Below are 11157 nucleotides of genomic sequence, written 5' to 3'. Positions count from 1 at the left end.
AGCCTTCCCTTACGACCTAAATCATAAAAGTATTTACGTCTGATATCATACTACTTGTGTCAAGGAGGAAATGTATACGGCAAGATGTTTATTGTTTGGACAATGTTTATTGTCCAACAGCCTGGTGGACCAAACTCTCACAAGTCGAGCCTGGCCTCGGGCCCGGGCTTGGGGAGTAGAAGAACTCCCAGAACCCCATCAAGCCAGTATCAACCAGGTATGTGATGTGTGTCTATATATATGAATACTGAACGAGGATGAGAATAGCTTGAGCCACCTCATCCATTTGTGTATTTTACCTTAATAAACTTATTTCAATATCAATTTCTCAGCCTGTCTCGTCGCTAACCTCAACAAGACAGTGTAACCCTCCATGTAGTCAACCATACCTGCAGAATATGTACTTAAACAATATATACTAAACTGCCGGCCTGCTCTATGGTTCCCTACCACATTTCATCATCCCTTGTATTACTAAAACATTTGTATCATTGTATTGTCCACATTATACGTAAATACAACTTTATACATATAAATTACTTAAAGAGTATTATTGGTATTTATTAATTGCTCATACATATTATTAATATTTATCATACATACATAATTGATCATTTGTGGAGAGATTTGACACGACTGGTTTCATATTTCCACCGTGGAATAATGCCAGGTTAGACCTCTGGGGCCAGATTCACGAAAGCAGTTACGCAAGCACTTACGAACGTGTACATCTTTCCTCAATCTTTGACGGCTTTGGTTACATTTATTAAACAGTTTACAAGCATGAAAACTTCCCATTCAACTGTTGTTATTGTTATAAACAGCCTCCTGGTGCTTCGGAGCTCATTAACTGTGTAAAACAATTGTAAACAAAGCCGCCAAAGATTGAGAAAAGATGTACAGGTACGTAAGTGCTTGCATAAGTACTTTCGTGAATCTGGCCCCTGGTCCTCTGTACCTCTCACGCTCGCTTACCTTCACACTTCGTATATTTACAACATTTAATTTAGCCTTACATTTAATTATATTTCTTTAAGATGTACGCATTAACAGAGGCCGAGCTGAGGGACGAAATAAAGACCCATTATTCCCCCCCCTTAAACTTTGCACTGACTTTTGGCTGTGTAGCCTAGGAAAGATGTCTTGAAGGCTGTGACAAATTGTCTCGGCTCTAGATAAGAAGTTGGCAGCCTTTAGGTACCTTTAAAGATATCTTCCCCTAAACCGTGCCAGCAAAAGGTAAAAGTGATGTTTGAGGAAAATAACTGGCCATTTTCTATACTTTAAGGGCAAGCAATTATAAAAATAACACGACCCTTAGGACAAACAATTCACACTTATTACATAGTGTTATTCATGTATTACAGTGACATTATTACTATTGTACATATGCACTATGTACATATGCATGTTGTACGTGCATATGTACATATGTACATGCATATGTACATACATATGTACCCTGTACATATGCATGTTGTACGTGCATGATGTCAAGGGGAAAGCTATAAGTCTTGGTAATACAATTTCCAGTGATATTACCTATTATTGGTGTTCTTGATCTATTATAATTATTGTATTTTGCTCATTAATATAATTATTTTCACTAATATTATATCAAACGAATCGTGCTTATTTGTATAGTTCTTCGCTATAGGTGTGTCCAGGGGTAAAATATTTTTTTTAATCAAATCCATCTTCCGGTGTGCAATCTTGAGGTTTATCTTGAGATGATTTCGGGGCTTTTTAGTGTCCCCGCGGCCCGGTCCTCGACCAGGCCTCCACCCCCAGGAAGCAGCCCGTGACAGCTGACTAACACCCAGGTACCTATTTTACTGCTAGGTAACAGGGGCATAGGGTGAAAGAAACTCTGCCCATTGTTTCTCGCCGGCGCCTGGGATCGAACCCAGGACCACAGGATCACAAGTCCAGCGTGCTGTCCGCTCGGCCGACCGGCTCCCACTCAAGCTCAACATTTGCACCCAAGAGCTAAAGTCCTCAAGACAACAGACTCTCAAGGTCCACATAAGAAAAAAATTCATCGCTGGCATGTTTCTGCAAAATCTGACAACATTGGCACTAAACCAGAGAGCTAAACGAGGACCCACAAGCTCAATAAGAGAAGTTACTCTTGCCACCCACCTCCCTCATTCTCTTCCCCTCTCTCTCTCTCTCTGCCCAACCACTTGGGCTGGACGGTAGAGCGACGGTCTCGCTTCATGCAGGTTGGCGTTCAATCTCCGACCGTCCAAGGTTGATTGATGAAGATTAAGCCACCCAAAAGGTGGCACGGGCACGAATAGCCCGTAAGTGGTGGCCCTTTTGAGCCATTACCAGTATCAATAGATGATACTGGAGACCTGTGGAGGTGCGGCTGCACCCTGCGTGACGGGAGATGTCTCCCGTGGTGTCCAAGTGGTTGGACGGACACCTTCCCTCCCCCGTCCCATCCCAAATCCTGACCCTCTTCCAAGTGCTATATAGTCGTAATGGCTTGGCGCTTTCCCCTGGTAATTCCCTCCCTGCTTCCTCTCTCTCCTAACACAAACTCCGGCTACAAATATACTATCGACCAAACAAAGGAGGAGGAAGACAGAACAGATGGGCCCAACAACGGTAAGGACCTTGACACGACACAATAGAAGAGTGCAGGAAATAGGACGGCAGAGTGATGATTCCACGAGGCGAACACGCATGCAAGAGTCTCGTTTGTTCTCGATATTCCTACACACACACACACACACACACACAGTGACAGTTGAGAGGCGGGACCAAAGAGCCAAAGCTCAACCCCCGCAAGCACAATTAGGTAAGTACACACACACACACATTTAGGGCGCTTTACACTGCCTACGTGAGGCCAGTCTTAGAGTATGCCGCCTCATCATGGAGTCCCCCATCTGAAGAAGCATATAAGGAAACTGGAAAAGGTTCAGAGGTTTGCAACGAGACTCATCCCATTCCTCGTAACTCTGGGACATGAGGAGCGCCTGAAGGAACTGTGCCTTACGACACTAGAAAAAAGAAGGGAGAGGGGGGACATGACAGGAACGTATAAAACACTCAGGGGGATTGACAGAGTGGACATAGACGAAATGTTCACACGGAATAGTAACAGAACGAGGGGACATGGGTGGAAGCTGGAAACTCAGACGAGTCACAGAGATGTCAGGAAGTTTTCTTTTAATGTGAGAGTAGTGGAAAAATGGAATGCACTTAAGGAACAGGTTGTGGAACAAAATACTATTCATAATTTTAAAACTAAATATGATAGGGAAATAGGACCGGAGTCATTGCTGTAAACATCCGATGGCTCGAAAGGCGGGATCCAAGAGTCAATGCTCAATCCTGCAGACACAAATAGGTGAGTACACACTGCACATCGCACTGTCAACCAAGATCATCTGAGGTTATGTTAGCTCACGAGAAAGAATTTCGTCGTTTTGAGTCATATTGAAAAAGACCCATTGAAAAACAGATGTGCAATACGAACGTTGCGAGAACGTTGCGAGAACGTTCTACCAACATCAAGTACCCCAAGACTTTTCAACACTGTGTAAACAAGAGGGCGACATAACTAGCCCAGTTCTCGTAGTCTTCAAATGACAACTTGATTAAAGTTCATCCAAAGAATAATCCAGACTTAAATAAACCTCCAAAGAATACCAGATCACTGGGGCTGTGATTCATATTAGGCTGCGAGCACCTACGTCTAACAGCCTGGTGGACCAGACCACCAACCAGGAGGCCTGACCAGAAACCGGGCCGCGGGGACGTTGATCCTCGGAACGAACGCAAGAACGCTTGAGCAAATTCCATATCAGCCTGGAGTGATGTACCATTCCAGTTGCTTACAGCTCGGTTTTAAGTTATCTTAGAATAATATCTAGATATTTATATATGTTATCTAGATATTTAACGTCTGCTTTATTTACATTAGGGAACATTACAAAATTCAACATCATTCACAGGACATGCTAGATAATCTAAGAAAATTATAGATCGTTCAGATGTTCACCGATTAAATGTCCAGCCGTTTAGAAATCATGTTGGGTCATTTTTAAGAAATTCCAGGCAGTTCAGAAGTCAGGCGGACAGTCACTTCCTGTGCGCTCCCCAACAGTTAGATGGAACTGGCACAAAGCCGCGCTCACCGCCAGCCAACGACACAATAATGGCAGACTTTTGTGAGGAGTTTTCCTGGGTGAGCTCTGCAAATCCTTTGGCGGGCAAACCCGTTAATCCAGTGGCGCGCAAAGAGTAATCCACTCTCATAATAAACACAGTTAAACTCTGTCAAGAAAGTTTCCTGTAACTCCTCCCAGGACGAGCTGTATATCCACTCTCGCCATGAGCTCGCAAATCCCTCTCAGACTCCATCCAAGGACAGACTCTGCAAATCCCCTTCCAAGAAGGGTTTTCGTAAATCCTCTCCTGGGATAAGGCAGGACCCAGACCGCGTTTCGTTTACATAGACGGATTTCGCCACGAGGCTGTACCCAAAATCCAGCCAGAGAGGCAGGCGTCTTCCATCACCATAGTGAGGTAAAAAGATTTATAATTTTGAGTTTAGTATGACAGTGAAATGATATATATGTGTATATATATATATATGCTAGTATATTTTGGTAGCAGTCTTCCTTGTAAACATGTGTTGTTGAATATGACCGAAAAAGTAAGATTAATAATTCTAACGCGATTTTTTTCTATATTTCTTATGTTTTTCTTCACTGTCGGTGGTAATGAAAAATATTAATTCTCCAAAATTCACTTTTATTGATGTTTTTTTATTGAGACCATCAATAAAAAATGAATTTTGGAGAATTGATATTTTCATTACCACCGACAATGAAGAAAAACATAAGAAATATAGAAAAAATTCGTATATATATTTATGCGTGTATAAAAGGCGTATGTATACAGATATGATATATGGTATAAAGTATATATATGACGCGTAAGATAAGGAACACTACGAGAATGTTGAAGACAGCCAAAAATTTGAAGCATAATAAGGTGGGGGAAACTCGAAAACGAAAGTGTAAATCCTCAGACGGTTCATTCAAGCCCTTAGCTTGAAAATATCACATTCATTCATCTTCTCACGCCAGGAAATATCACGTTCATTCACTAAAGCGCGCATAAAATACCGCTTACGTTCGCAGCCTAATACAGGAAATATGGCATTCGTTCATCTTGTGAGGGCTGTTACCAGGGATCCCACCCCCCATGTCCTCACCTGGTAAATGGGTCATTATGCCGTTTAACGTACATAATTCTACCAAATTATACTGTAGTTTATCCTGAAAATGTATTTCCTCGCTTATTCAATACCACACGACTTGTCAAGATGCTCAGATTATACAGGCATGGTACCCATGTTTAATATATTCATAATGGTAAAATAAAAATATACGTCGTATAGCGTCTAGCGAGACATGCTGAGGACATCTTTACTCAGCGTCTCTCGTACCTGAGGACACCTTTACTCGGCAGAGTAAAGGAGACTGTTCAATACGCTTCCACTACACATAAGGGGCATAACTGGCCGACCCCTCACAGTGTTCAAGAGAGAACTTGATAAACACATCCAAAGGATACCTGATTAACCAGGCTGTGATTCATTAGTCAGGCTGCCGGCAGCCGGGTCCAACAACCTGGTTGACCAGTCCAGCAACGAGGAGGCCTGGTGAGTCCACTACTGGTGTGTGGAACTGCCACACAGCATGGTGTGAGGAGTTATTTTTTAATGGCCACGGGAGTGGCTTAGATATAACATGTACATTTATTAAAGTGTGAGAAGTGTTTTAACCCTTTGTCCTATAGGTTCAGGTTCGAGAGTAATAATTTTGTGTGAGAAGAGAAGTTCTATCATGAGGGAGCATTTTGTTTGGTAGTGTAATGTAGCCTATCACTACTCATGTGCAAGTTTTATGTCCTATAGGAACAGAGGAGATTCACTGTAGTGATCAGGCATAGTGCCTCATCACTATAGAGATGCCTCATCACCATCACTATAACAAGTATAGAACTGATAATATGTGATTATTGATTATAAATATTATCATAACAAATCATAAACAAATATAATTTATAATTTGAAAATTATTATTAATTATGAAATCATAAAATATGTTTTTCCATGCTACCATATTTTGTGAAGTGTTCTGCAGAGAGTTTAGTCACCCAAATTGGGACATCAACATAAATTACTGACTTGGCATGAAAGATGTTTTCAGCTGATTATAATTCCAGTTGTTGGGGACACAAACCCCAACTTATATTGAGGTCCCACTAGGCCAACTACTGACTATACTCCAGGATACATCCCACAATGGCAGCCTAACTCCCAGGTACGGTACCTACTGTATTTACAGCTAGGTGAAGAGGCATCAGGTGAAAGGAAACATGCCGAGCCATTATTTCTCTCGCATGAGAGTCGAACCTCTGATCCCTGATTGCAAATTGAGAACAAAGACCACTGCTCTATAGGTGATGTGCTCACTAAGGTGTTTGTGGTGTAGAAAGTAGTAGTAAGTAAAGTGACAGTGAAGATTAAAAGGCATGATCATTTATTAATTATGATCATTTAGCTGGGAAATTAATCAATATATATACATATATATATTTTAATTATAATATATATATATATATATATATATATATATATATATATATATATATATATATATATATATATATATAGACATCTGACATAAACAAAATTGGGATATTACATGAAGAAAGCTACCTCTGGATCTAAAACAGTCATCTCTCATTTTGATTAGGGTAGCAACAACATAGTGCTGTGTCCTTAAGTTTATTAGTAAAATTAAAAATATATAAATTTGACATTCTTGAATATTGACTACGTACTGAATTCTGGGTTGTAACTACACATTCTGCTAGTGTAGAGGTCAGTGTAAGCACAGTACAGTACTGAATTCTAGCATGTGTTTTTAGCTTTGTATTCAACATAATCAAACTTACGTAAGCTAAGCATAATACCTTATCCACATAATTGTCAGATTTTAAATGAGTAAGGTAATTATATAATATTACCCATATGTCAAAGGTCTTCCTGTAACATTTTTATATATAATTTCTCCAACCCTTTAGTGTGTTATAAGAATTGGCAATATTGTATTTGTATCTGCAAATATCTGTTAATTATTTCACTTTGATTCATTTTTCCCAGTGGGCAAAGTTTGGCATGTTCTGTTTGATAGCCATATCCAGCACATACCTGGAGAGGGTTCTGGGAGTTCTACTCCCTGAACCCAGCCAGAGACCAGGATCTACTTGTGATACCTAGCACACAATCCAGAATTAGTTGTAAATTTATTTATTTATATACAAGAAGGTACAGTGGGAATAATATGTAATATGTACTATGTAAATGGTAATATGTAATATGTAATGGATATGTAAATATTACATATCATATTGCTTTGATATTGCTCTTTCATCAATGCAATAAAAAAAAATTGGGCTGTAATACAGTATTTATTATAATCCGGATGCAACTACAATTTAATGACTAATTTTCAATCCAGAAGAATTGAGAAAAACCTGCATTTAAACGTTCATGATTTAATGTTCTACTAATCTACTGTTCTACTCTTAATTAGCCCTGATTTTTTATATAATGTCTCATCGCACAGCCACAGATAAGTTTGATTAAGTTTGAAGACATGAGACACACTTAACAAGTTAACCCACATTCCTGAGACGAAGCGGAGGTAGTGAAGGCTCACCAAGGCTCCTATTACACGCCCCTCACAGTTCTCCACTCCCACAAGAGCTCCGGCCAACAATACTCGATGAAAAACATTAAAAAAGAGAATATCAACTCATTTACCTGTTGAGTGCAGACGGTGCTGGATATACGAGGTCGGGTAATTTGACAGGAGTAGAGTGGGCGGTGGTCGAGAAAAAACAAGTGCACACTTCTCACTTAAGTGTTTTCTGGCTGTAATGTTAACTTTTCTCCTAAAATTTGGGCGGAAAATAAACTGAATACACTTACAAGTCTCCTATGACACTTCACGTCCAATGTCGTGCCTTATTTTGCTCTTGTCACTCATGGTTCACAGCGAAATGAACTCGAACAGGTGTTCGCACGACAGTTGTGATGTTTGTCAACAAGTGCACTGCGCATGCTCACCAGCTGACTGTGGCGGCAAGTGCCGGTCGCCAAGCGCACCTTCACCCGCCACACTTTCCGGCGCAAACAGTTCAAATTCAAAGACTTTACTCATAATTGTTTGTACATTAATAATTGGGTTAGTTTGCCCAAAAGAAAATCATAATAATAACAACACAATATGTAACATCTGTAATTATATACTATATACTCAAGATTTAGAAACTATACATTTATCAGATTAAAATTCATTACAGTTGACAAATTCAGAATCAGAAACCATGTTTGTTAACAACGTATACAAGTACGTTGTTCTGTATGTTAAAAAACATACAGAAATCGCACTAACGTGATGCATCAAATGATGCTCCCGAACGCAGGTTCGAATCCTCGTCACGGCCCTTGTGGATTCGTTCACTACCTTAAAACTACGTTGTTAAGGGCCGTCACAAGAGCTTACTGACCAAACAGCAGGTACACTAGTCCTGAACACAGCTCAGCGAGCTCTCTGTGCCCCAAACTTTGACAACCAAAGTTTCGGCCAGCCAAAGTTTGGTTGGCCGAAACTCTGTACATATTAGTGGCTTTAGGCATAGTATATACAAGCTCTATCTTGAAATCCAACATTCTACGTGTAACTCAATATGTAACGTTCTTTTTACCTAAATAAATTATTTATTTTTGATTTAAAACGCGGTGCAGAATGCTCAGAGAGTGTGCAAAGTTCTATAACTTCGTGGTATGATTAGTTTATATTAGTTCTACTTCTGTCTCATCCTAATTCTGTGATAAATACCGTGCCAATATATGTCTAGCCGCTCTAATGCTAAATCTTTTTTTTTCCATTATACCGCCTTTCAAATTGTCACCTAAATGTCACTCATTTTAAATCAAACTTTACATTTTTGGTATAGACTGCTGTACACTGTTTAGTCCAGCCTGTATTGTAATGATTCGTTTTAAGTTCTTACAAATAAAATTTCTTATATGAGCGACTTGACAAAGTATACGCGCTATATACTGTTGTTCTGACAGTCTTATATAAATAATGTACTGCATTTGTATATAAATTTTCCCAACTGTAAATGTATAACCATTGTATGTATAAAAAGTGTTTGATATGATTCGATTTACTATATCGTAAATTATTATCAATAATTGCAGTGCACATTTTGAATGCAAGCCGGAATAAACCATATAGCAAACATTTGATCTCGCATTTATAACAATGAACCAATTCAAACTGAAAATATTATACAGAAAATATTACTACAAGTAAGCAACTATAAATTATCTTTCCTAAAATTCCCGGAAACGTGACTATGAAAGATAACATTCCATACAGCTTAATTAACAATTACACAGCAACTGTCGACCAACCCAGAGAGGGGGCGAGCTACGAACATAAACCCGTTAATAAAACTAGAAACATCTATGGAAAATATAGGCTTAAAGTCAAGAAAGTTAACAAATGCGTACTACAGTGACGACACAAATTAATTTAACTATTCTTACAAACTTAAAACGGTAACAAACTCTACAAAAGATTATTCAGTACATACAGGAAATTTGGATACAGTATTGACTTATCAACCGAGACAACCATTAAGTTGATAAGTTCTTCAGGTGAATGAAGTCATTATCCAAGCGTGATGGTTCTCGCTGCGAGGACAACCATCCACAACGACGGTCCCGGGGACACTGACTACTACTCCCCATAACACCCTCACCACATCACCTTATAGTCACTCTCCATTGCCAAAATAAGCACTTGTTCGATAATAAGTAGGTTCGAATCCTCGTTACGGCCCTTGTGGATTTGTTCATAAGTACTTGGTTGAACAGTTCGCCCGTATCTTAAACCGGCTGTTTACACAATAGATAGTAGGATAGTTACGTATGTCTACTGATGGCTTACGTGTTAGTTCGTATTGTCTATTGTTTATATGTTAGTTGGGATTATTTACGTCTGGTTTGTATTTTTAGTTGATAACACTTTATTTGAATACCGGACAAGGGCGTCATCGTATTGGTATTTCAGCACTGAAAATAGATATTGTTACTGAGGAAATCCTGAGAAATAACAAATGTTCACAGCGCTGACATTAGTGTTCATGAAAAGATAAAACTTCCAAAGGAAACCGTTTCTATAGATATACACAATTTGTGTGTATTTGTTTCAATATATACACACGAGAGAATTATATGTTATAATTCATTTTCTCCAGGAATAGGCAGCCATTGCCTACTAACAGGCAGGGATAGGCCGCTATCATATTTAACCAAATATATATACTGTATTTACTTGGTTAAATATGATCGCATTACTGGAGTTGTTGATCTTAAAGTATAAGCTTTCTATGCTTCCATTTTCTTACTCTCGGGATTAAGAAGAGCAATCAAGTTGCCGAACTTGATTGCTTGATTCACGGTAAAGAAACTAATGATTATTGAAGGGTATATTTTCTACAACGTTTCGTTCCACTCTGGAATATCTTCAGGTAAGGAACGAATACACAAGGTGCAAAGTTATCTCAAATACACATGTAAAAGAAGTGAAGTTGTGGCGGGGGGGGGGGGGGGGGGGAAGGTTAAGTAATCACACATAGGTGAAGAAATAGGGATATAATGGGGATGGATGCCAATCAAACACTGAGTAAGGCAGTGGGCACCATATCTGGTGCTGTATGCGAGGTCTGGGTCTGAGCGTAGGCAAGGTATCAAAGTCGTTATTCTGTATATTTAGGGTGGCTTTTTTTCTTTTATGAGTATGGCTTCCAATATTTGCAGTCTTCTCTGTTCAGTAGTGGATGCAAAGATTGTTGTATTGTTTATTAGGAGGTTCCTAGTGAGTGTTGTTATGTACACTTTGCATATGGTTTCTGGGGGCACCAGCTTGTAGATGACAGATCAGTCTTCTCAAAAACCTTGTGGTGATCATAGCAACATAAGTAGATCAACTTATCTACTAGTATATAAACACTAGGAAGGGGATCCCACTACAGTGAGTC

General features: G+C 39.3%; 1 protein-coding gene across 1 annotated transcript in view; it reads right to left on the bottom strand.

Moving 5' to 3' along the window:
- Window positions 1-8151, bottom strand: part of LOC123748409 (protein Fe65 homolog) — a gene marked incomplete in the record, with an annotated part of 258091 nt that extends 249940 nt beyond the window's left edge. The window contains 1 exon segment of the mRNA XM_069302187.1: window positions 7862-8151.
- Window positions 8152-11157: the final 3006 nt, after the last annotated feature.

This window comes from Procambarus clarkii, chromosome 47, assembly GCF_040958095.1.
Source record: "Procambarus clarkii isolate CNS0578487 chromosome 47, FALCON_Pclarkii_2.0, whole genome shotgun sequence".
Lineage (NCBI taxonomy): Eukaryota > Metazoa > Arthropoda > Malacostraca > Decapoda > Cambaridae > Procambarus > Procambarus clarkii.
Note: the sequence above shows the minus strand (reverse complement) of the source record. Positions and strands in the feature narration are given on the sequence as shown.